This window comes from Herpailurus yagouaroundi, unplaced genomic scaffold (genome assembly GCF_014898765.1).
Source record: "Herpailurus yagouaroundi ecotype Mexico unplaced genomic scaffold, PumYag 185, whole genome shotgun sequence".
In the NCBI taxonomy this organism is placed as follows: Eukaryota; Metazoa; Chordata; class Mammalia; order Carnivora; family Felidae; genus Herpailurus; species Herpailurus yagouaroundi.
Window position 1 is genome coordinate 14380639 of NW_024412416.1, and position 14158 is coordinate 14394796.

The window sequence follows — 14158 nt, forward strand, 5'->3', positions numbered from 1 at the left end:
AACTAGCAAAACAGATTACACAATGTCTAACTATGATTTAAAAGGAAAGTGGCGATGTTGCTGATGATTCTTGAAGGTGAAGTTTTCCCCGATGAAATTTTCTAATTCAATCATAGTAAATAGGACCTAGGGCATCGCTCTATATTTTTAGACACAGAGAGTTCTTTTGGCTTGAAGGAGTTCACACACAGGTTGGTGACTCCTTTGGCCTCGCTGGCAAGATCAAGCATAGCTACTTGTGAGGTCAGAGTCACGCGAATCTTCCCAAGGGTACGATTTCCTTCTCTCAACCACCATACAACTTCATTTTCAAACTTCTTCTACAGCAATTAATACGTTTTGGCGGATGTTTGTCTCATTTGCTCACAGTCTCTCTTACGACTTCAACAAGGACTTAAGCCCCATGGGAGTAAAGTCTATATTCTGTTATTGGCATGGCCTTCAGACCTCCCAAACCAGCATCTATATGGGCCTGACCCTGGCAATCACGGAATAGATGCTCACTGCTTTGCGTCCTGTTACAGAAATGCTGAATATCCTTCACTCTGCCACTTGCAGGAATGCAAGTTCTTTTAGAAGATTCCGGAAAACCCCTGAGGTAATGAAAGAATCATATAAAATCACCCAATAGGCAATCATCAATTGGATATAGATGACTGCCTCTATGTGGAGAAAAGTGGGTGCTATTGGCCAGCTGGCCTGGGACCGTACCGTGGTTGGCTGCGATGTTTGTGGAAGACTCCCCTGAGAAGTAAAATGAGAGAAGATTCAAAGAGTTTGTGCAGTTTTAATGACGAAGGCATGTGAGAAGAATCTTTTACGTGGGGGCTTTAAAACCTGAAGAATCACAAGAGGCAAGAAAAAAAAAAAAGTCCCCACTCCTGGTCCTGCACCGTAATAAAAGCCACAAATACGAGAAAAAAGAAGCCAAGTTCAAGCAGCAAGAAGTAGGTAAGACTAGAAGCCACCTCCGGGGGACAAGGCACACCCACGGGCCACTGGCGGCGACAAAAGGGCTCTCTGATATTTTCCTGTGCTTTTCTGTGAAAACGGAATGCACCATTCTGTCTCCCTCCTACTTATGTCAGCCTGGTTTACTGAGAGTCCTTCTGGACATCCTTCAGCCCAGAAGTTTCCTTTTATAAGTGGTACCTTTTTGAATCCCCATGTTAATCACGAAGTCACGCGTATCCACATGACATCTCCTTAAATAATCTTTGTCGGTTCCCTGGGTGCATAGCCATTGCTGTATTTTTTTTCTTTCTTTTTTTTTTTTTTTTTTTTTTTTTTTAGATACTTTATATTTAAAGAATATCCAAGCCTCGATTATCCCTTCCATCTGAGTTTAGGCTGTCAGGAAGTCCTCCATAGATTTTCTGCCACAATTTCCATCTCCCAGAGCCCACCCATCCGGTCTTTGCTACACATTAATGTTGGATTCCTTTTTTGTTGCTGCTGTTTTTTCCCTATGACATGCTCGAAGACATAATAATTGAATTTTAAAGCTGGCAGAGGCCTGAGACACCTACTCAAATACTTTCTAAATGGTCTTCCTTAGAACGCCAGTTGCTATAAATATTCTGCACAAAAACGTTCCCCAAAGAGCTTGGGAACTTCTTCAGTCTAGAGAGTCCCTTTGAGATTCATAATGCGTATTTGCACACTAAAGACCAACAAGGCCCTCAGTAAAGAAGCCAGCTCAACTTTGTAGAACTCAGGTGACCACATTCTGTGGGAGATATTGCTTGAGTCCCACAACCTCATTTCGCAGAGATTCTCAGACCAGGGGAGCTTAAGAAACTCAACGTAGCCTTTCCTGCCCACCCCTGTTACAAAAAAGTGTTAGGTCCCTTTATCTGGACTTCTCACAGCCCCTAGTGTTTGTGGCTTGGAGCATCTTTTTACTTTAAATTGTCTACTCAATCGCTTAAAATAATTATGAATTATGTGGAATGTAGAACGTCTACATTTGCTCTATTGGTGAAGTCCAATTTACCATCAAGGCAGAGTTCCTGCTTCTTTCGGCCACTACTCCCCCTCATGCTTAGCACACATCTGGCAAATGGTAGGTGCTCTGTAATGTTCACCGATGGCCTGACCAATGGTATTCGGGTGAGAGCTTGTGGCTGGGGTCTGTGTCATTTGCAGCTGCTCCTCCAACTTTACGTAATTATGGCATAACCTTCCTCATCAACGGATGGGTTAGTTTCAGAATGAGGTGACCTTTCGTATCGCGAGCGCTCTACAGCCCAATAGAGTACTCTGCTTAAGGAAGTCTTGTGAAATAGCCATATTAGCCATGGGGAGACAGGGCCACATCACATCCAGGCTGGGGGGACACCACTGTCGAATTCCTATGTCCTCACCAGTGTTCGTCGAGTAAATAAAAGAATGCACGAGGCGACAAGGATCCTAGAACCTCTTGCTCCTCCTGACTTGGCAGTGACTCCAAGAGGTCATGTTGAGGAATAAGTAGAATGCATACTGAAAGCATTTGTATTCCCTGTGAGACACCAGCGTTCTCATTGCGTCCCCCACCTGACACAGCGCTGGCAGCTTTCCAAGTCTTTACGTAGGTGTCTGACTCTTGCCATTCAACTTTCCTTCTCTTCCCCAAATCCACTACCCTGAGCCCCATTCACCTCTTGCCCTGGTGGCCCACTTCAGTTCGCTCCCTTTAGCGATGGGAGCGATGGCATTTGTGGTGCAAGAGGAAGATCCCTGGGCCTGGAATTGAAAAAAAAAAGTTGTCTGAGTCCCAGTCCTTCCCTCTCAGAACCTTGTAAAAGGTGAACATAGCGTGAACAACGCTGAGCAACTATTTCTGCTAACGTGTTCACGGTGAAGTTCGCCTTGTCCAAATCTAGAAAAATCAAACTCAAAAGGGAAGGTGCTTCGTTAACCACAGAGCCCTCTGCGTATCAGAGTCTTACAAACTCGTCCCTTCAAACCTGCAACCTGTGACCCAATATATTTGAAGAAAAACACTGTCCCCCTCTTTTAGATATGTATCGTGCTCATTAAGAATTAGAGGCTGAAAAGGCTTGCAGCAAATAAACCTGCTTGATCCAGAGACTCCCCCCAAGAAATCTTAGCACAAACCCTTTTTGTTTGTTGGCTTGCTCGTTTTGATATCATAAAATCAACATGGGACGGACAGTGGTTTCCACACTTCGTTTCCACGGAAAACGTTGCCCGACTCCAGTTCAGGGGATGGCGTTGAAAATGGGCCCTGCTTCACAGAAAGCTGTTGCTGCTTTATTTTGTTTTAAGGGACCTTGACTTCTTGAACTAATTCGAGTCAGATGCAGTGGAGTTATCAGGTACTTTGACAAAGGAGGAATTTGGGAAGAGAGAACGTTCTGGTAGCGGGAGAAGGCAGACGGCTGATGCCTTGTCTTGCGTGGAAAGCCAGCCTTGCAGAGGACAACACGAGTCTGTCGGGTCCTTTCCATCCGCTCCGTGCAGTTGAGACTCTCGTTCTCTCTCCCACCGACTAATTTACCAGCCTCCTAACCAGCCCGTGTCATCCGTCTTACCCTTGGCTGTGCAGGTCACTCTAACGAAACACACCCTTACCATACGATCCACCAATCCCCGCCTCCGAGTCTTTATCCGAAAGAATTGAAATCTAGAACCCGAAGAGAGGTTTTCACTCCCATGTTCATTGCAGGGATCTGCGGTATAATTTTGTGCCTTTCATTCAAACTACAGTATATTTATGTATGTATGTATGTATGTATATACATATATATATATATATATACATATATATTTAAAATTTGTTAAGACGGTAGATGCCATGTTAAATTGTCTTACCATAATAAGAAGAAAACCAACCTTGTCCTTTGCTTACTTGAAAATCCGGTGGCTCTCTCTCGTTTTTGTTTTCTCCATTAAATGAGATGAAGCCTAAACTCCTTGTCAAAGCATCCTTGGCCTTCCACCATCCGACTCTAACCCACCCTACCAACTTCATCTCTGGTCTGGTCAAGACTGTGCCTTACCCGTTCTGAACGTTTGGCTGTTCCCTGAATGTGACACCCTTTTCCACGATTCCAGACTTTTGCACATGCCGCATTCTCTGCCCGGAAGGCACCCTACCAAATTTCTCTTTTTGGCAAGTGCCTTCAAAACCTGTCCTAGATATTCACTCATCTGCGACTGCCCCAGGCAGTTAACCCCTCTCTTTGCTGGAGTCCTTAGGCTTAAAACTACATTGCATATAGCTGATGCGATACATCAACCCTGGGCATTGAGATGTAGATTTCACTTTAGAGTTTGTCTCAGTCTGCCCAGGCCACCATAACAAAATGTCATGGATGGAGTGGCTTAATGGACAGAAATTTATATTCTCATGCTTCTGGAGGCTAGAAGTCCCGTATCAGGGAGTCAGTATGGTCAGGTTCTTGGTGAGGGCCCTCTTCCTGGCTTGCAGACCACTCACTGTCTTCTTTCTGTGTCTCCACATAATGGAAAGAAGAAGTTCCGATGTCTCTTTCTCTTCTTGTAATGTTAGTAATCCCATCATGAAGGTCCCCCACCAAGACCTCATCTAAACCTAATTAGTCTCAACGACCCCGCTTTGTAATACCATCACATGGGGGTGAGGGCTACAACATCTGAATTGTGGGAGGGCACAAACATTCCGTTCATAACAAGATGAGTCATACATGTATCCCAAGTGTGTGTGTGTGTATAGAGAGAGGCAAGTGTGTGTATAGACAGACAAGCATATAGCCTGTGTGTGGCTTATAGCAAGTAGTTGATGTGTGTTAGGCACTTAGTACATTTTCACGGACACATATATAGACAAACAGACCATTCAACATAATAATCCTAATGAAGAAGGTGAGGTGAGAAGTTAGAGAGTCACACACAGAAGATGGAGTTGTCGCTATCAGCCCAGGGGGCAGAAGCAAAAAGTATTAAACTGGCCAAGAAACCCATCTAGGGGTCTGGAGCAGAAGGAAGTAATGGCAGAAATGTGTCTCTTCTAAGTGCCAGAAGCAAATGACACAAAATGACTTTACTGGCCACCTCGGATTTCTCAGTTCAGTGAGGTATACATGTCCTTTGTTGCCTTTATACACGTTTGGAATCTCGGCGTAAATATTTTTGGCTTTCTCTGTCTTGAAAGAAGAATAAAGGATGTTAGGCAGCTGGCAACAGAGTCTTCAGAGAAAATCCTCCGACGTTTCAGTCTCAGGACTGCAATATGTTAAGTTTATCTAATTGATCGATTTTGCCAAAAGATTCCTTTGGGTTTGGTCATTTCAAAAGAAACAGGAAGTACATTCCATTAAAATCATTGGAAAAAATTTATCTCCACGCGTCGCTATGGGGTGTGGGTTAAATCCCGTTCACGTAATCCACGTTAGTTGAGTATCTACAATATGACATGTCCTAGGTACTGGGAACAGGGCAAGGAGCAAAGTCAATGTTGAAGAATGAGCCGTTTGTCTCTCAGCAACTCAGGAGCCGGTTGCTACCAATTAAAGAGGCTGACACCTATTTGTTACCTCCTTAAATGGCTGAAGGAGCTTTGCTCAGGAAACCACCATATTTGCAAATACAAATGCATATTTACACTCTGATGAATAATGAAGGTTATTTATCGCATGTGCTTGAAATAATGGTTGATTTTGGAGTGTCGTTCATAAAACGCGCATCAAAAAGTGTGTTATGGCCTGACGTTTTCATTGCAGTTCAAAGAAAATAGTCCTTGGAAATTGTCTTGCTACCAAATTGCAATCATAAAGGCAGGGGTTCAGACTGGGAGAATCATTTTATATTGTGAACTGCTGGATAATATATAACATAAAGAGTTTAATTGAATCATTCACTTGGGTTTTTGCCCAGAAAAGTGGGAATTTAAATGCTGATACAGCTTCAGTTCCCAACGACACCAGTCAGCACTCCTCAGATTGGATGTAAATAATCCTATTTGTGGGTATGCAATACGATACGAGTATGCTTGTCTGTAAACTTGCTAGCAAAGGTAATTAAATAATGCCATCATGTCTTAATACATAGGAAAAAAAAATCACTGACCTCGAAGTATGATTCGATATGTACTTTCCTTCTAGCTACTAGAAGAAAAAACACTGAATTGTTAGCAAGCTATACCTTACTTTGGAACTACAGAAGCAAGATAGAAACTACACACGCTCCCAAGTGCACACACGCATGCGTGCGTGCATGCGCACGCACACGCGCACGCACACACACACACACACACACTGAATGCTCAGAAGTTACCATAGCAACATTAAATCTGCTTCCAACCCATGTTTGCAGAAGTTTGTGGCAAACATAGTCCAACCCAATTGGGCCTTGTGATTCTTCTTTCCTTGGATTAGAGATTTGAATTTGGTTCACATTCTATGTTTTCAAGTTCATCTTGATTTAAATTCTGAATTTCGCAAGTCCTGTTTCCTGAGCTCCGTCCCTATCACAGTGCTCGCAGAAAAATGAATCAGCTACAGGGTCACTTAGAACATTGTAATCCAGTCCACACACAACAGGAATGAAATGTGTCTCAAAATAGAAGCTGTTCCAGCAAAGCTGCTTCGGAGATGAGCTTGTTTGGAAAGAACTCTTCTTGGTATATATAAAATGGGCCTTGTTTGCGTGACTAAAAATCGAATCAATTCATAGACAGAATATTTTTATGGAAAGAAAGGAGGAAGGGGTTGTTTGGGGTATGCTTTCTCTGGAAATCTATCTCCCTGTGATCATAAGGACGATGATATTAAGCACTGTATTTTGGCATCAACTTAGATCCTCACTCTTGATTCTTCACATTATGATTATCCCTTCTCAGCCTCTGTATTTTCTTCCTCTCCTGTTCATTGTGTGAACATTGGGGTTCCCAAGAGCACCATCCCTGGTCCCATTTTCACCCCAATGGCTGTTCCTATCCTGAGTGAGGTTACAATTTGCAAAAGCCTACAATTTGCAACCATCATGTCATTCATAGCTATGTTTCCAGAAAGATCTCCGTCCAAAACCTGACTCTGTTTCTAAGCTTATTGTGTCCCCCCAACCTTTTAACCAACACTCACCATTGTTTTCCTCAAATCAGCTTTTCCATCTCAGTTAGTTGCTCCTCATTCATTTTGGTCTTTAGGCTCGCATATTTGAAGCGATACGACACATTCCCTTCACTTCATTCCCTTCATTTTTTTTTCTTTCCGTGCAGTTTCATGGAATTTCTAACATGTCTAGAAATCTGACCTTCTCTCTATCCCCTGATGCTGCCTTGAGTCTGCCCCCATCATCCCTCTCGGGGGCTTTTTCAAAGGTTTTCTCAGCTGGGTTTCCTGCTCCCTTTCCAAACCTTTCCTTGCATGGTCCCACATAATCTTTAGAATAAAATTTGTACTGTGCTGAGAATTCTTCCATGACCCTCCTATTGCAGACACTATTAGGGCCATTGCCTTGGTCTGACATTTTGCCACTTCACTTAGCTCTCCGCTGCTCTGGGACACGTGTCCCTCCCATGCCCTTCCTTTCCCATGCCTTAAATCAAGAGTCTTGACTTACAATGTCTCCTGGGTGCTCGAGCAGATGTAAGCTGATAGGGAGACATGGGGGCCTGTGATAAACTGGAGAGAGTGTGTGCGATTCAAAACAATTAAGTATCATTTTAAAAACATCGCTAGGCAATCAAAACTCCTCTGTGCACTAGATGCTGTCTTTGGGAGGCTGTCATAACCTCGGCCTGTGCTCTGGTCACATTCAAAAGCTTACGTCCTGTGAATGAATTAGGCTCTCTGGAGGCTCCAAGCATTTTCATGTACTGTTTCCTCTAGATTCTTGGCGGGATATCTATCTATCAAGGTGCGACCTTCCTCCCAAAGAGGGCTATGTCTCTCTCCATTTTCTGCAGATAATTTCACCTTACAAGCTTGAAATAACAGCAATAAAGTTTAGCATTTGTATAGTGTGTGATAGCTTCTTAAGCACTTTCATACATTAAATACTTCTGGAAAGAAGGAGAACTTTAAGAGGCACAAGAAAGCAAGAGGGAAGTGAAGAAAACTTATTTACAGGCAGTGGGCAGAGAACCAAAAAAAAGAACCAAATTAAACCATCACATTCCATCATAGAAGTCCCTCGAATCACTTCCAACTGTCAACAATGTGAATGATCACCCCAAATCCACGTTACAGATTGACTACAGGTACCATGTGCCCTAAATTTGTTTTTCAAGAGCACATACCAAGTTCTTTTTTTTTTTCTGTTTTTTAATTATAGCCACATCATGCTTCTATGAAGGTTTCATATTTGAATTTATGGAATTGTTATATTGAAATGGAATTGTGTTACACCTTTAAACCTCAAGTGGCTACTAATATTTTATTAAATACAGCTGCCACTAGGCAATAAAAATCTCCAAGGGGCCCCCCCAAAAAAAAAAGTGCGGTGTTTTTCATATCTGCTTTCTTCTTGCAGAAGCCATATGCTCGTAATACGTATACGCTGTCTGGTGTTCAATATACGCTCCGGCTCTGTATATAGTTAGCCCTAGAGCATTACACACCGCCTGCATAATTTCAAAACATTGAACACTAGATGTCACAAAACAAAACCCTGTGCTGTGCTCTCAAGCACAAATGCATTTACAGTTGGTTAATGAGATATACAGAAAGCTGCTGGAAAGCCAAAGAAGTTAATTTCATTATACAAGTTTAGGAAATAATGGTGGACTTTTGAGGACAGATATTCTGGGGGGGGGGGCGGGGGCCAATTAGCTTTAAGATAAATCCATTTGGTATGCCTTTGGTTTTTCATTAGGACGTGCTTTTTTTTTTTTTTTTTCCCCTCCCATGTGCAGCGTTTGAAAGGTTTACATTACATAAAATTAGGGCTGTATAAACTGTGCCTCATCTCCTTCTCTAATGTGATTGCGCCTTCCCTGGAACACGGTAGCCGAAATGATGATAGTCCCCATTGTATGCAATGCACGTCAATAAACAGAGAACATGAATGTGAATCAATATCGTGTTAGTATTGGGATTAAGCAAGCTATTTTCTCCTCCTTTTTTTTTTTTTTTTTCTTCTGGGGAGATGAATATGAGTAAATAAAATGAGTGTTTGTCTGAAACTGTGTTGGGGGATTAGGCTTTGTGTTTTCCTTTTGAGGGGTGGCATGCCAGCCGGCAGGCCTTGGCGGGCTACCTGGGCGAAGCATAGAAAACGAAATGCTCACCCTTGCAGCAGCCAGGCCTGCGGCTTTGAAGGACGTGGGGAGGCGGGCCTCCTCCAGCCCAGAAAAACCAGGTGCGACTTCTGCAGCCGGCAAAGGTTATGCTTCATATGACTTCGTTTTCTCGCTGCAAATTAAAGGACAATTTATGAGTGTCTAGACAGGAATTAATCGGAATAATATTGGCTGCTTTTGACCCGAGAGTGCTATTACAATAAAGCATATACAACACAAATATAGGACAAAATCATTTATATAGCCTATTATCATGCCAGCATCCAGAGGTACCTTACAATAATAAAATGATTTACAAAAGAAAACACTCACCAAAACATATCTCTGATGATGAATGGCTTTGAAAAGCAAACTTAATCTGTTCCTGAAGTTATAGTTAGAGAGAGTGCTTACGAGATAAGGAGATTTTAAATGATGGCAAAATAATAAAAACAGATTGGTGGGGGCGGGGGAGCTGCCGATCTAGGACAGAACTAGTTTCTACGATTTATAAGGAGTCCGTGTGCGAGAATCTTCCAAAATCCCTGTAAGCACTAAACCCGGAGAAAATATGTTCAAATCTAAACGCACTAAATGCCCGTGACATAGACACAGAAATTTTGCGCACAAAGAAGGAAGGAAAATGGAAGCTTTTTCTATGGAAAGACATGTTAAAAGTGCAGAAACCAAAAATTTTATGCAAATGACAGATCATATCTCTTAGGAAATTTAGAAAAACGATGCTGGGCAAAGGTAGAAAATATTTGAGGAATTAAACACTGCATAAAAAATTTCATATGTTACGTATGCTCCTCTCCCCAAAACGCTATTTAAACAGCCTCAATTCTAACGCCTTACCTGGTGTCTTTGTCTGTTTTCTGAAGTTAGAGAGTTTACTGAATGAAAATGAATTTTCAAATTTAATCTTGTACGCAATCGACCTTTTTCCTAAACACAAGGAAAACATGATGTCCTGTTGATTAGTTTAAAATAACTCTCTAAAAACGATTCAGTTGCTTAAGAAACACAACCTTATTATACAAAACTTGGAAAATACAGAATCAAAAAGAAAGCAAGATTCATACACCATCTCCAATCCCAGAAATAACAACAGTTAATATCTCGGTGTATTTTTTTTTCCAAAATGGAATTTCTTCCAAATTAACTCTAAGTTAATTCCAGCTTAATTTTAAACTGGAAGAATGAATTACTCCTATAAAAACTCTGGCTGCATCAAGTAAAAGTGAAAATTATGGTAACTTGGGGCAATTGATTTCCCTTCAATAGTTTTACCTATCCTGATAATTATTGCAAAACCATTTTAATTGAAGTATCATAGTTTCAGTGCTCTAATTTTGTTTAGGAAAGAGAAACAAAGCACCTTTTTTAAAAACCAAATCTTAATATTTATATTATGTTTATATTTATATTAAATAATTAACTTCAAGTTGTAAAATAGGTAACCATTTGCATTCTTTTTTTTTCCCTAAGTAATGCTAACTAATAAATTTAATCACTTAAGTACACACACACACACACACACACACACACACACTTGCATATATACTGGTATATATTACTGGTATATATACATAATCTAGCTTCCTCCTACTTTTCTTCTTTACTGTAAGAATAGAAACGTTTCCACTGTTCTATATGTATCTGCTCGCTCAAAAAAGAAAAAAAAAATGGGGCAGAAGATAAGAGGTTATATTTCTGGTTTTGTTCTAGCAACCCAGCCCTGAATGAGTTTAAGCAGCTGAGAATATGACTGTAAAGGCTGGGCTCCTGTGTCTAACTCCACTGAGTGTTGGCTTCCCGCGACCTGGGGAGTGATACCCTCTGTCTTATTTCAGTGTGAATTATTTCGAATGGGATTGATTGGGAATTGCTAAAGCGTTCTAGGAGGAGATAGACGGAGGCGGAAATCTTGACAAAGAAAATACAATGCAAATATAATAATGTGAATATTGTCAGACAAAAGGCTCTTAGTTTGGATTTTTCTAAATCATTTGCTGCCTTTTTGCCCCTTAAATTTGTGATTCGCACTTAAAGGTGGGAGGAAGTCTCACCTGTCTACCCCGCCCCCAACACAATGGACCCTTCTCCCGCTCATTGCGTGATTGCCAAAATCAATGCCACACGCCCCCGGAATCCCCCTGCTTTTTCTTTTCCTACCCCACAAATACATAGACCCAGTTTTAAAGGCAGTTTTACCTGATTGCGTATTTGCTTGTCTGTGTATTTTCGTTCTTTCTTTTGCTATTCCATTTCCTTTGGTGGTGGCGATTACCCACGCTGTCAACGACTTCCTTTTAAGAAAATTAAATAGAAAAGATACCTTCTTATTAGAAATCATAGGGACAAACTGATCCACTAACTCTCATCATCATTTAAATCTTCATCCGTCCTTGGGGCGCCTGGGTGGCGCAGTCGGTCGGTTGAGCGTCCGACTTCAGCCAGGTCACGATCTCGCGGTCCGTGAGTTCGAGCCCCGCGTCAGGCTCTGGGCTGATGGCTCGGAGCCTGGAGCCTGTTTCCGATTCTGTGTCTCCCTCTCTCTCTGCCCCTCGCCCGTTCATGCTCTGTCTCTCTCTGTCCCAAGAAATAAATAAACGTTGAAAAAAAAATTTTAAATCTTCATCCGGCCTTTTGAGAACTTTAAGTTTAGTGATATAAACTCAGTGCCGACAGATCGTCGTAATTTGCTACCACTATGAAGAATCGTATCAACTGAACTGGCTTCCACTATCTCCTACTGACGTTGGAAATCATTTGCTTCCTCCCGCAAACCTGGCTAACCCGTCTTTCTTAAGTTTCTGAATTGTATTGTGTAATTCTTTGTCAGGCAGCTCAATCTTATATCCTAATACGCTTAGGAAATAAACCAGCTTCATAAGAACCCCTCCCCCCCAAAAAATAATGTGAGGAGGCAGTCCTAGCAAGAAGCTCTTGGAACTAAACTCCAATGGGAGCCCTCAATATCCCCAAACTAGAAGGGTTTGTCATTCTCTTCTCCCAAAATGGTGCGTTATCTACGATGAATTTTGAAAACACAACAGTGGTCATACATGTAATGATATACACTAATTTATTTGGAAGAATGCTGTGTTTGCTTGCTTGTTTCTCCCCATCAGCTAGTCAACTACTAGGGTCTCATTTGATTTCTTACCACATCAATAACAACAAAATGACCTTTGTCGCTCATCCTAATAGGAGTTTGGACTTTCCGATATGGGTTCCGAACAGGTGGAGAGTGTAGGCACTATGTACCCGAGGTTCTCGGGTGGAAGAAAGAAAGAAAGGAAGGACTCTCGTGTCAAGCTTATAATTCTTTTTGAGCCACTTTTGGGCTTTTTTTTTTTTTTTTTTTTTTTTTTTTTTTTTTACAAAGGCTCTTGTGTCACTTGGAGAAATAAACTCTTTTAGAAAAAAGTAACCGGAATTATTGTCAGACCTACTTGCATTGGGATTTCTGCCCTTTACCAGACAGAACCTGTGACCTTGAACTCAGAAACTTAGCTTTCGGAAGGGGGATTCTCTTATCTTTTCTGACCTGTGGCTCTCCCTCCAAGATTTTGTGAGAAATAAATGAGACAATATACAAAAAGCTCCTAGCACTTGATAAATGTTGACTTGAACTAAAATCTGCCTCATCCTTCCCCACGTATGTAAAGCTGGGATGCTGTACTGTTTACGTGCACACTTTTTTAAAGTTTATTCTCCTTGTGTTGGCCCAGGAGATCCACCAAGCACTACCTACTCAAATGATCTCGAAATTATTGTGATAGACATTGCTCAGTGCTCACTCAACAGCCAACACTCACTTCTCCAGCTCATTTACTTTTTCAGTGCAATAATATACGCAACCCCAAGCACCAATAATTGCTTAACTTTGTCACAACACACTTGGCGAATTATCCAGTGTCACTTGTAGATGGAAGTGGGCAATTACACACACACACACACACACACACACACACACACACACACAATCTGCTGGAGGGCTCCAGGAAAAGATTTTACTCACCGATAAAACAAAGAGGCTCCTTCTGTGTGTGGCTTTCACTTCCTGTCTTGAATGCATTTGGGAAGGGTTGAGCTGCCATATTGTTATCTGTGGCAGCCATATTGTAATCTGTGGCAGCCTTATTGTAATCAAGAGGCAATACTGAAGAAGGTAGAGCAGAGTATTGGAAAGTCCTTCATGTCAGCGTGGAGCTGCTTCCCTGACTGTGGAACCACCTGTCCTTCTGGATAGGAAGATAATTAAACTGCATTAGCCACCACTAACTGGATACGCTGCTTCTTTTATTTGATATAACTATCGCTAAAGCTCCTATTTGCTCAGTTTTGCTCTCTGGTTTCTTTGTTTCTTTTCTTTTTTTCTCCTGGCTCAATGATGTGTCACGGTGTTTTAGAGAGAGAATTAAAAGGAATAAAGAAATGCCAAGATATTCCCAGAGTCAGATGAGAGACTGCATTTGCATAAGTAGACCTTAGGCTTCTGAGGTGAATAGTAAGAAAGTTAATAATAGCACAATAAAAGCTATCAGTTGTTCGACTTTGTCTCTTGCTACACTTCTAATCTAAGCTTTTATTGGCTTCTTATTCCTTACAACAACTGTAGAACAGGACATTTTCTATTCCTGTTTGACAGATGAGGAAGATGAGATTTAACTTTTTTTTAATGTTTCATTTTATTTTTGAGACCGAGAGACAGAGCACGAGCGGGAGAGGGGCAAAGAGAGAGAGGGAGACACAGAACTTGAAGCAGGCTCCAGGCTCTGAGCTGTCAGCACAGAGCCTGACGCGGGGCTCGAACCCACGAAGTGTGAAATCATGATCTGAGTTGAAGTCAGACGCTTAACTGACTGAGCCACCCAGGCGCTCCAGGAAGTTAAGATTTGAAAAAATCTGAGCTTTCCAACCTACCCTCCTGAGTTCACA

At 41.7% G+C, this 14158-nt stretch overlaps 1 long non-coding RNA gene across 1 annotated transcript; it reads right to left on the bottom strand.

Moving 5' to 3' along the window:
* Nucleotides 1-1293: 1293 nt before the first annotated feature.
* Nucleotides 1294-9333, bottom strand: LOC121042460 (uncharacterized). Its single transcript, XR_005796220.1, has 2 exons — nucleotides 9218-9333; nucleotides 1294-2727 (listed from the first exon to the last, which is right to left on the bottom strand). It is a non-coding gene; the product is annotated as an uncharacterized LOC121042460 (long non-coding RNA).
* Between the last annotated feature and the right edge of the window lie 4825 nt (nucleotides 9334-14158).